Source organism: Rhinolophus sinicus, linkage group LG04 (assembly GCF_036562045.2).
Source record: "Rhinolophus sinicus isolate RSC01 linkage group LG04, ASM3656204v1, whole genome shotgun sequence".
In the NCBI taxonomy this organism is placed as follows: Eukaryota; Metazoa; Chordata; class Mammalia; order Chiroptera; family Rhinolophidae; genus Rhinolophus; species Rhinolophus sinicus.
In genome coordinates this window covers 52903082-52915741 of record NC_133754.1, presented here as the reverse complement: position 1 = coordinate 52915741, position 12660 = coordinate 52903082, and the positions used below count along the sequence as shown (strand labels likewise).

At 39.7% G+C, this 12660-nt stretch overlaps 1 long non-coding RNA gene across 1 annotated transcript in view; it reads left to right on the top strand.

Moving 5' to 3' along the window:
* Positions 1-12660, top strand: part of LOC141571298 (uncharacterized) — an 81909-nt gene that overhangs the window by 31591 nt on the left and 37658 nt on the right. The window lies entirely within an intron of this gene.

Here is a 12660-nt window from a genome sequence, read left to right as displayed (position 1 = left end):
CCAATCCCTTCTGGTCTGCAAAGTTTCTGTTGAAAAATCAGCTGACAATCTTATGGGAGCTCCATTGTAGATAATTAGCTGCTTTTCTCTTGCTGCTTTTAAGATTTTGTCTTTATCCATTGACATTTTAATTATGATTTGTCTTGGTGTGGGCCTCTTTGGGTTCATCTTATTTGGGACTCTGTGCTTCCTGGGCTTATATATCTATTTCCTTCACCAGGTTAGGGAAGTTTTTCATCATTATTTCTTCAAATAGGTTTTCATTTCTTGCTCTCTCTCTTTTCCTTCTGATACCCCTATAATGAGAGTGTTGATATGCTCGATGTTGTCCCAGAAACCCCTTAAATCAGTTTTTTGGATTTTTTTTTTTTTTTCCCTATTCTGATTGGGTGTTTTCTGCTATGTTATCTTCTAAATCACCGATTCGATCCTCTGCTTCATCTAATCTACTGTGGATTCCCTGTAATGTATTCTTCATTTCCATTATTGTATTCTTTATTTCTGACTGGTGTTTTTTTTTTATGTTTTCTAGCCCCATTTTTATGTTTCCTATCTCTTTGTTGAAGTTCTCCCTGAGATTGTTGATCATCCTTATAACCAGTGTTTGGGACTCTGTGCCTGGTAGGTTGCTTGTCTCCATCTTATTTAGTTCTTTTTCTGGAGCTTTGTTCTGTTCTTTTGTTTGGAACATGTTTCTTTGTCCCCCCTTTTGGCTGCCTCCCTGTGTTTGTTTCTATGTATTAGGTAGGACTGCTATGTATCCTAGTCTTTGTAGAGTGGCCTTATGTAGTAGGTGTGCTGTGGGGCTCAGTGGCACAGTCTTCCTGGTCACTTGAGCCATGCATTCCCGGTGTGTCCCTTGTGTGGATTGTGTGTGCCCTCCTCTTGTAGTTGAGCCTTGGTTGCTGTTTGCACGTCAATGTGAGGGATTGTGCCTCAGGCTCATTGGTTATGATAACTGGCCGTGACTACAGTGGAGAATTTGTGGTACAGGGGCTGACCCTCCAGAGCAGGATCTGCCTCAGCAGGGCTCTGGTGCCTGTCCAGTCCACCCCTTGGGTATGTCATCCTTAGAGGTGGCTGGGTGATGCTCCAGCTTGTTTGAAAGCTGGCAGCTGGACACACCAGCCCCAGGGCCACCTGGGGGGGGACTCACTGGAAGCCAAGTTCAGCCACAGTCTGTGTTTTACCAGGGGCCACCCAGCAGGAGCCACAAAGCAATCTGCATATGGCCACTGCCAGCACCGTGCTTGGACGTGCCTTGAGAGACCAAGGTGCAAACAAATGCCAGCTGCCACTAGTGCTGTGCTTAGGGCTGCTCAACCAGAGATATGGAACACATTCAAGTGAGATGCTGCTTGTTTCGGTTCTGCAATCTTTTGAGATACCCTAGGAAAGTCTTCAGCATGAGCCAAGGCAGGCGGTTTATACATAATAACCACTGGAAGCGGCTTGGGTATGCCTGAAAGTTGGGTGGGGTGGGATCTTGGAATCTTCAGGGCAGGGCCCGGTTGATGGATACTCAAATATGGCATCTGTCTGCATCTGCATACAGGGAGGGGGAAGGCTCAACAAAGGAATAATGGCTTCCACTGGCTCCTCTGTCCTCGAGAAAGCTGCCCCTCTAGCCATCACCCTGAAGCCAGACTATTCAGTCCCCTCCCACACACACACATGTCCCTGTCACCTCTCCAGTTGCTGCCCCATTACTGGAGCTTAGAGCCAGTGATTCCCACTCAGCCACAATCTTCACTGGTTTTCACAACAAGAAATTATGGGGACTTCCCTCCCTGGCACTGGAACCGTTGGCTGGAGAGCCTGGTGTGGCATTGGGATCCCTTGCTCCTTCGGGCGACACCTTCAAAACCAAGATATCCCTCCCACATGCGGGTGTGGGACCAACCCATTCCAGGTCTCTGCCCTCCTACTAGTCTCAAGGTGGCTTCTTCTGTTTGTCCATAGTTGTAGGTCTTTGGTTCAGCAAGATTTCAGGTGATTCTCAATGATTGTTGTTTTGTAGTTTAGCTGTAATTTTGGTGTGGTCCTCAGAGGAGGTGAGTACAGTGTTTACCTACTCTGCCATCTTGACTGGAATTTTTGGGGGATGCGCATTTTTAATTATTGATTCCTACTGTTAAAATGCCCTCCAGGGAGATCATCACTAATTTTCCAAAGTATAAGCGTGTTTGTCTATTCCCAGCATTTCTAAAAATTAAGTTTATCAAGCTCTTTATTTTTTAAAATCTGGTAGATAAAACTCTCACTGTGATTTAAATTTCTTTAATAATTATGATGTTGAATATTGCAATATTTTATTACCTGTCTATATTTTTAACTGTACCTATTTTTATGTATGGTGGGTTTTTGAAGATTTTTCTTTATTGATTTGTGAGAAGGATTTATGTAGGAAGGAAATTAGGCCTTGGTATATTTTCTGCGTTGCAAATATTTTTTGCAAAATGTTTTTTTAAATTTATTTATGGCATTTATTTTAACATAAGTGCTGTTTTTCTTTTTTTTGTTGGGGGGGAGCTGGGAAGTGTTTATGTAATCATATATAATAATCATTTCTTTCCTGACTTCTGGGAGATAACATTTTTAATACTGATTTTATTCTGCTCTCTCACCCTTTTCTCCTGCTATATTGATCATATTTTGTTATTTGCAAAAAGCAAAAGACACAATCTATTGTTCACTTTTTTTCTTTCACTCCTTATTCTCCAATGACAATTTTAAGAAGTAAAATAGTCCTGTTGTGTGCAGTGGAACATTGTTCATGTGGACTTTTGATTTCCTAAAGACATAATTACCTTGTTGGGATCCTCAAATTAATATTATCAGAGACCAAAGAGGTTGGGCAGCATAATTAGTGGTCAGTGGAGGAATGCAACTCAGGGACCCAGTGAGATTAAATTTCAGGCTGGCTATTTATGTTTGCAGCTTATGTAAAATTTAACATTTTCATATATTCTTTCTGTGAATAGTCATACTATAAGAACCTTAAAAATAATTAGGGTGAGAGAAAGAAACTCATTCTTGCCATCCTCGTGTTCTTGTCTCCCTGTCCTCAGAATGCACCAGAACAGTAGTTACTGCCGTTTTCTGATGATGTTTACTAGCTGAGTTGAGGAGAGTCAATTTCATCTTTTCACTTGGTTCCTTGTCCTTCTAGATGACTGATATCCCACTCACTCTCCCTTGCTTTTTAAGATGAATTTAGAAGCAAGAATAAGCTTGTTTGATACCACATCAAGACATGTATAAAGAAGCTTTGGATGAAATGTTCTTATGGAAAAAAATGATAGGCAGTCTGTGAACATGACTTTTGAGGCAGCTACTAGGCCTACAAATACCAGACAAAGAACAGCATCTCCTCAATTTGAAAAGTAAAATATGGAATCTTGTATTAATTTGCATTTCTTTGATGACTGGCAAGGTTAAGCCTTTTTTATATGTTAATGACCTTTTGTATTTCTTGCCATGAAACTTAAAACCAATCCCTTTAAAATTTGTTTTTATGGACACTTGCTTAGGCAGTTCTTCGTCCAGTATAACTTCAGTGTTAATTGTGCATTGTGCAAGCAGAGGTGAGAAAATGCTGTATGAAGACTCAGAGGCATGGTTTCAGGTCCCTACTGCTCTGTCCTCTGTATAACGCTGGGAACATTTTCATGTAGATAATGGCCATTATGACATATAGCCTATGTTATCACAAGGGGTTTTTTTGAGGAACAAAAGCAATCATAGGCTTGGAAGCATTATTGAACTTGTAAGGTACTTATAGATGCTACAAAAAATCATAATCAGAAAATATGATCCATTTCCTCCTATTCTGAATAAGATTATGCTGAATAGGCAGTATTATTTACAAATTTTTTTCTATCCCCACAGACTCAAAATCTGAGCTTCTATTCCTGATCTAAGTCACCATCCTAATTCTAGACGCCAGCTTACCTAAAGGAAGGGTCTTAGGACTTTACTCTGAATCCTAGAGTTTTCTCAAGATGAAGTTTAAGGCCACCCCCTGGCTATGAAGAATCTTCCTAAATGGATTTTTCTCTTTGAATTCTCTTAGCATGCAGGCCTCACAATTTTAGTAAATGCTGTTGACTATGTGAAAAGTGAATATTGTCTCCTGGTGTTTCTTAATAGAATGGTTCTACGATTTAGTTTATTAGGTGCTACCCTTTTTGCTACTTCTGTAGGTTGTGAAATTACTGTGATGGTTAATTTTGTGTATCAACTTGGCTTGGTTATAGCCCCCAGTTATTTAATTAAACACTAATGTAAATGTTACTGTGAAAGGATTTTTGTAGATATGCTTCACATCTACAATCAGTTGACTTTAAGCAAACGAGATTGCCCTTTAATGTGGGTGGGCCTCATCCAATCAGTTGAAGGCCTTAAAAGCAAAAACGGAGGTTTCCCCAGAGGAAGAAACTTTGCCCTACAATAATGCAGTATTAACTCCTGCCTGAGTTCCCAGCCTGCTGACCTTCCCTGTGAATTTCAAATTTGCCAGACCCTCAATCATGTGAGTAAATTCCTTAAACTCTATCTGTCTGTCTGTCTATTTATCATCATCTCCTATTGGTTCTGTTTCTTTGGAGAAGCTGACTGACACAACTAAGGATGAGGTTCAGCAGCTCCACGGCACCTGAAGTGTAACACGGGCATGAAAGTTTTGGAATGTCTTTTTGTGACAACACTAAAATATACCTGCTATTTCTTGCTCATATCTTCACTATCAACTAACAGACTCCCTTGTTCAGATGTACTCTACCATAATTACTTGCTGTTTTATAAGCTCAGAGAACAAAGAGCTGCCAGTATCTTAACCACTCCTGAATCTAAATTAAAGGCTGCCACTGGAAGAGAAAAATGGCCTGGTTATACAGAAAGGGCAAGTACAATAGTTCACAACTCTAACAAATTCCTTCTGAGCCAAATACCAATAATCCAGGGTCTAGATTTCCAGCTCAGAATTTCAGGAAAAAGTGACATTTGCATGAGCCACTTGACTATATCGCTGCCATATTTATGATAATTTACTGTGGTCAGTTCCCTGCTGCAAATTGTTGGCTGAGTTGCATGATGGCAGAGCGGGTCCCTGATTTATCTGTTTCCTATCCTTGTGCAGAGGGGAAGGACTGTGCTGAAATGGAACAAGTTGACTGAATGCCATTTTGGTGAGACTGTGGTTTCCTCACTAAGCCAGGGTTTTAATCTAAAGTCTGCCCTGTCACAACAGCACATTGAATAAATATTTACTGTCTGCCCACTATGTAGAGGGCATTGTGCTGGCCGCTGCAGAAAATACAACATGAATAAGGCACGTAGAGCTCTTATAGAGTTTTCATTTTGTTAGAAACATGAGCAAAGTGCTTTTGTGCAAAGGTTAGAGAGACATCCATTCAGTTGAATTTATTCAGAGTGTAGTTAAAGAAGATTTGATAGTTGCAATGAGACCAGTTAAGACAAGACAGGGATGTGAAGTCAAATAATGATGATAGGAATCAAACGGAAGGGATTGATTCTATTGATTAGGTTTTGTGCATTCGTGGTTTTCATCAGATGCATTGCCTACACACTGCGTCATTAAATAAAAATTAAGGTAATGAAAAAAAAAAGACAAGTGAGGTGGCCAGATGGCTCAGTTGGTTAGAGCTCGAGCTCTCAACAACAAGGTTGCAGGTTCAATTCCCACATGGGATGGTGGGCTGCATCCCCTGCAGCTAAAGATTGAAAATGGCAACTGGACTTGGAGCTGAGCTGTGCTCTCCACAACTAGATTGAAGGACAATGACTTGGAGCTGATGGGCCCTGGAGAAACACACTATTCCCCAATTAAAAAAAAGACAAGCAAATAAGCATATCTTATTATGTTTAATTATCTGATTCACTTCTGAGCTTCCTGGTAGCCTGAGAAGTGCTATAGTGACTATATTAACATTAGACAGAACACACTCCAAGGCAAAGTGTAAGATCAGAGATAGAGACATTTCATAATTATAACAGGCTCCTTTGATCTGGAACACCCAATAATGTGTCTGCACCTAATAACAAACCTTCAAAATGCATGAAGCAAAATGAGATAATTAAAGGGAGAAATAGACAAATTCACAAATGGAGTTCAGTGGTTTCAATACTTTTCTCTCAGTGATGGTTACAACCAGAAGAGCATAAATTTAGGAAGAATACAGGCTATTTGAATACCATTTTCAAACAACATATGGTTTCTAAAACAAGTCTATAGGAGAAAGAAAGTCACTTTCACCAGTGATACTGAAACTGAGTTAACCACATGGAGAAAAATGAACCTGAACTTCTGCTTCATACCTGTAGTAGGTTGAATGGTGTCCTCCCAAAATTCATACCCACCAGGAACCTCAGAATGTGACTTTACTTGGAAATAGGTTTATTGCACATGTAATGAAAGATATTGAAATGAAATCATCCTGGATTTAGGGAGGACTCTAAATCCAAAGGCTTGTGTCCTTATGAGAGAAATGAGAGGAAGTCTTCAGATAGAGACACACAGGGAAGAAAGCCACAAGAAGACAGAGCAGAGACATGAGCGATGCCACCACAAGCCAAAGAACAGCAGGAACAGAAGCTGGAAGAGCAGGAAGGATTCTCCCCTAGAGCCTGATTTCAGACTTCCGGCCTTCAGAACTGTGAGAGAGTGAGTTTATATTGTTGTAAGCCCCCCAGTTTGTCACAATTTGTTACGGCAGCTCTCGGAAACTGATACAATGCCATGTACATCAATAATTTGAGATGGATCACAGATCTAAATGTAAAAGCAAGAACTATAAAGTTTCCATAACAAAATAAGTGAGCATTTTCCTGATCTTGAGACTAGGCAAATATTTCTTAGGACACAGAAAGCACTAACCATGAAAGAAAATAATTAATAAATTGAACTTCACCAAAATAAAAAACCTCTATTTATCAAACATTCTATTAAGAAAATGATTAGGCAAGTTGCATGTTAGGAGAAAATACTGGTAATAAATATACTTGACAAAGGATTTGTATCTAGAATAAATATATAAAGCATGTCTATAACTCAAGAATAAAAAGACAAATACACAAAACTAATAAAAATGGGCAAAAGGCTTGAAAACGCAATTCATGGAGAAAGATATATGAATGGCCAGTAAATATAAGAAAAAGTGTTCAACATCATTTGTTAATCAGGTAATGCACATTAAAAAGACCATTGAGATACCCCTCCAAATCTTCTAAAGTAATTAAAAAAGCCCCCAAACAATAAATAGTGGTCAGGATGTGGGGCAATAGGAACACTCACATTTCCATCTACCCCTGACTGGACTGGAGCCCCTTTGAGGGTACAGGACATGTCTTATACATAGCGGTGAGCCTAGGATATCATATTAAAAGTCTTCAATAAATGTCGAATTAGGTGAGGTTGAAGCTCTGGACTCATTGTTGGCACTTCACGTGAGAGGCATTTAGAAGCTCCTCATTATCATTGTAAGGCAAGTTGTTGTAACATTGCATCACAGAGGGAGAGACTCAATGGTTCAATCGGCAAGACCACAGTTACTGGTGCACAAATGGATTTATTGGGAATAGAGTGGGAAAGAGGACAAAGGGAAATTGCAGTCAGGCCACTTAAGGGCTGTGACTGGGCTTTAGCAGAAAGCTGAGCACAGATCTCAACAAGAAGGGAAGAGGCTACCAGCTCAATTCAAGCCAGGAGCAAGGGACCGGGTTGCTCCGGGGCGGTATAAATAGAAATTCAGATTGACAACTCACTGTTTCCAGCAGATGTTATGAAGGCCCGGATTTTTATCTCCTGTAGTCTTGTGTAACTTCTGTCTGCATGGTTGTCTCTAAAGCTTGAATTATTGACTCTGTGTGTGTGTGTGCGCATGCATGTGTGTGTGTGTGTGTGTGTGTGTGTTATTTTAAATCTCCTACAAGGCCACAAGTATAAAGCACTCCAACAATCTTTTAAATTAAACTACTTTGAATGATTGGTGTGGAGAGCCTGCAGAAATGACGCTTGAATACGTGTGTGCACAGTGGGCAAAGTTGGTATATTAATTATCCCACCTACATACCCTCTTCATTGCTGAAGTAGGGGATGAGAGTAAGATATAAAATTTTTTTTGAAAGTAGGTTTGAAAAGTCACATTTTGTTCATTTGATATTTTAGAAATTACTATGGTACAAACAAGATTGTTTATGATAATTATGACTGTGCCTTGGAAAATATATGGGGTTTAGTTTTGGATAATTAAAATTGATTTGTGAAATTGGATCAGTAAGTACAACAATCACTTCTAGCTCTTCAGAAGTTGTTTTTTTTTTTTTTTTTTTTTGAGGGCATTGCCACTTGAACAAAGAATGTAGGTATTAGGTAGAATCTAGGCTCTCAATTTATAACAAATGTTTTCTAGAACTAGCATCAAGACATGAAAGGGCTCATCTAGTACTTTCAATCTAGATGGTGCAAAAACATTTCAATGTTTCTCAGTTAGACCAGGAGTTCTTGGAAGGATTGTTTGAATATTTTTTTGCGGGGAGGCGGGGGGAGGCGTGGAACAGGGCTTACCTGCTTGAGGAGAAGAAACTATGGACTTTCTTTTTTTATTTTGTAGGGACAATGATATAAAACATTGCTCAAAAATATTTCTACATATATTCACATATTTTGAAAAAAATAATTTTTGATTCAACTGTTTTTATGAGTAGCAAAGTATATGTTTTGTATGGTAGGTTAGTATAGGGTAAACTAGAATGCTGAAATGGAGGTAGCTTACTAAGAAAGCTATTTTATTCAAAGTGTGAGTTTCTCTAAGCCAAGATTTTAATCACATATGTAAAATAAGATTCATTATTCTTCCTTTTATATGACTCTTACCGACAAACACTTTTTGTATACATGTATATACAGTGTTGTTGAAGGAAGTTGGCCAAGTTACGTCTAGAATCTACACAGTTATTTAAAATATAAAGACCTGTTTGTATATCATTAGTGAAAATGAAGACTAACCCTTGAATACTGACAAATTCTGAAGCCTGACATCCAGCCTGCCTATGAGTGAGCAGCCACCAAATGCTGGAGGAAGGTGGTCTCTCTCCTAAACGTTGTTTAAATACCACCTGCCTGTTTGAACTCCCTCTCCCAGGACAGATGCCTGACATTTCACTCAAAGATCAATTCTTGAATCCTAAGATTGTTCCTGGCAAGTAGCAGATGACCAATAAATGTTCCTTGCATTGGATAAATCTTGTGAAATTGTAACTGTATTCATCCATCATCAATGCCTGAGAGTGAAGGACATTCTCAGAACTTTTCCTTTGAAAAAACAAAAGATAGTTTTGAACTGAGAAATCCAAGCTCTTGCCTCTGTGAATGGAATTCAATGGAACACCCAGGCAGACAGATTCCAGGGGCTGAGAGGGGATTTGATGCCTCTGGGGAAGAATGGCAGTGAAGGAAGTTGTGGTAGAAGAGAAGGTGGGAAGACCTGAGGAAAAATTCACCAGTTCTCAGTATTTCCCCCTGTGTTGTCCGCCTGGTGGGCCTCTAAGCCATTTCTGTGATGTTTGCATTAAATTCTGACTGACTGCTTTTCAGCAACACGGTAAACCTTTCTTTCCCTCCCCACACATCTTTAGCGGTTCTGTGATAAGCAAGGGAGGGGTGCAGGAGGTTAGCTCAGGTGAATGAGACACAGGTCAACTGAGTTTCTCCTTCCTTCCATCTGTGCAGCTGCCTGAGCTGCAAACGGGTTTAAAAATTTATTGTGCTCAAATTTATTTACTCCTTAAAAGATACCTTACATAAAATGCATGGTGCTTTGGTATGGAGGGAATCTGAAGAGTCATTAATGGATTCCTAGAAAGTAGTGGGAAGAACTATGCATGGAACGATACCAGAGAAATGCAAAAGTAAGACAAACAGGTTCCCTTTGAACAGTTAAAAGAAGCATTTGGGATAGTGCACACAGATTAGTCAAAGGACTGCCACAGGATATCTGTGTTTTCACAGGCCAGTTCTTTCAGGCTGAGTTGGCTCTGTTTTTCTGCTTGTGTTTACAATTTTAGAGCAGTGGTTTTCGTGCCATGTTCCAGCATAGTAATTGGCTTAAAGGTGGTAACACAGCTCCCTAATCCTGAAATTAACAATCATGAAATCAGCCTCTCATCAAGAAAACCGAAGTCATTAATTCTTCCTACAATCATTGTTTCCAGGTTGGGGGAGGCAGGCTAGAATCCCATCAGAATATTTAAGGAGTGTCCTTGCAGAGCAGATTTTTAGACTTGCTTTTACTCTTTCCTCTGGGGCCCAGGAACTCTCAGGGAAACCAAGCGTGGTATTAGGTATGAGTGACAAACACATCGCATGTTTAATTACTGCATATCACAGGCGGCAAAATGAGACTGGAAATGATTATTATTCAGCTCAAGAGACTGGGGAAGCAGTCACCTGGGCATAATTAATCACACAGTTGCTATCTAAATACATAACTTAGGGTAGGTCTCAAATGTTACAGATTTGCAACATCCCATTAATTTGTGAAGTGATGGAGGGGACTGTCATATGTTTTTAGGAGCTACTTTGTCTAAAAATCCCCTCAAATGGTAGAGGTCTAGTTGAGAATTTTAAGTGAATCTTCGGTTAGATTTCGTCCGACATAAATAGTTCTATTTGGTTCTTACCGTAAGTTAACGCATAATGAAAATAGCATTCGCTGCTAAGTGAAATTCCCCAATGGTAACGAATGCTGTTGGAAAGTGTTTTACTAGGAGAGGTGGAAGCGGGGAGGTGAGGGCTAGTTGAATGAAAACATCACTGGAATTTCAGAACCCTATACTTCTCTACATTTGAGGGCACTTCTTGTTTTTGCACCAGCTAGGCCACTAGTAAGTTTGGTGATGAGAAATAAAGAATCACTAGATGATACATGATTGACTTCTAAAAAGTCCCTAACTCTTACCTCTGTAATTGCATTTTCTAAAGACTAAACAACTTTAAAGGAACCCCCCCCCCCCCATCAGATGTAACAAAAATGATTAACAAGGAGGGTCATAGACAGAGGATACAAAGAGAGTTTTATAATTAGTTTTCTTAAACATACAAAACATAAGTGTGTGATCACTACGCTTAGAGATAAATTTGTTTTTGTTTTTTTTAAAAATCCTGTTAAAAAGGTAAGAATTAACTAGATGGCTCCATTTACCTTTTTTTTTTTTCATTTTAGTCAAAGAGTCCGAAGATATTTTTCCTCAGGAAAGATGTGGGATTTACCTTTCCTGAAAATGTTTCCCAATGCTGCTGAATAGAAGAGCCTTAACATTTTGCTCCCCCTATACTTGTGACCTGGGGCAAATACTGAGATCCAGGGGAGAGGAGAAGCCTTAGTTGTAATGCACATTTGTTTTCTACGATTTATCATGCAGACTATTCAGGTAATGGAGTGAATGAAAATTATAATGTTCTGGTCAGAGTGATCTAGAGAGTAGTAGATAAGAATTATTACCTAAGGAGACCTGAAATATCTACACTGAAACTTTTACAAGGGTAGACTCAGAATGATTTTTCTAAATAATGTGTAAATCAAATTGACAGGTGAATTTTTACTTATTTACTTTTTAGTTAAAAATTTTATTAAAATATAGCTGACATACAATATTATATTAGTTTCAGGTGTACACCATAGTTATTCAACATTTATATACCTAAAGAAGTGATCACCATGTTAAGTCCAGCAACCATCTGACACCGTACCATGGTATCACAATGTTATTGATTATATTCCTTACGCTGTACATTACATCCCCACGACTTATTTGAGTTATATCTGGAAATTTGAGTTTTTTATTTGCCTTTAGAAAGGTGAGTTTTTAAATCACGTTTACTTTTTTTTTTTTTGGATTTTGGGAACATATAAAATTCATATAATATGTTTGCAGTATCCCATTTCTCCCTCTGTAGCTAATATGACTTGCTCATATTTTAAGAAATTCAAATTGTCTGTGGGAATAGGGTGGGGTGGGGTGGTTAAGTGCAAATGGACTAGTTATTCTGGCAATTTCTGAGATTTGAGGCCATGAGAAGAGGCCAGACCTCACACTGAAATTGGGACTGCAGGGCCGTTCAGGAGCCAACAGTCCCAAGTACAATGTTTGGAAGGCTTACAATGGCTGCCATGCTCCTCTGAGGAGGCCGAGAAAGGAGGCCTGATTATTCTTTGAGGGGCGGACTGCCCACACTAAGGAGAAATGTTTCTTGGAGGTGTTGCTGATGCTGTGGGGATGGATTCCACCCTCCAGCCAGAAGAAGCCTTGATGTAATCGACTCTGGAAGTCCCAAGTCATTGAGCCTGAGTAGCGAACAGGGTCAGGCCTGCGTCTTCCATCCATGTGGAGGGTGTGTATGTGTCATCCAGGAGCTCAGGGGGAGTGGGGGCTGGGGAGTGTTCCAGCACTTGCTAGAGCCATACTAAATCTCCCTTTGGCCTAACCCTCTGAGCTCTGTTTCTGTTGAGTGCTCTTCCTTTCTTTACAAGGACAAGGGTGAAGGATACAAGTAATCCCCCAGGTGAGGGATTCACAGGGAACCTCTGGTTCCCAGGAGGGAGCTGCATTTGCCTGTTTGGGAGGTGGAGGCAGAGGTGT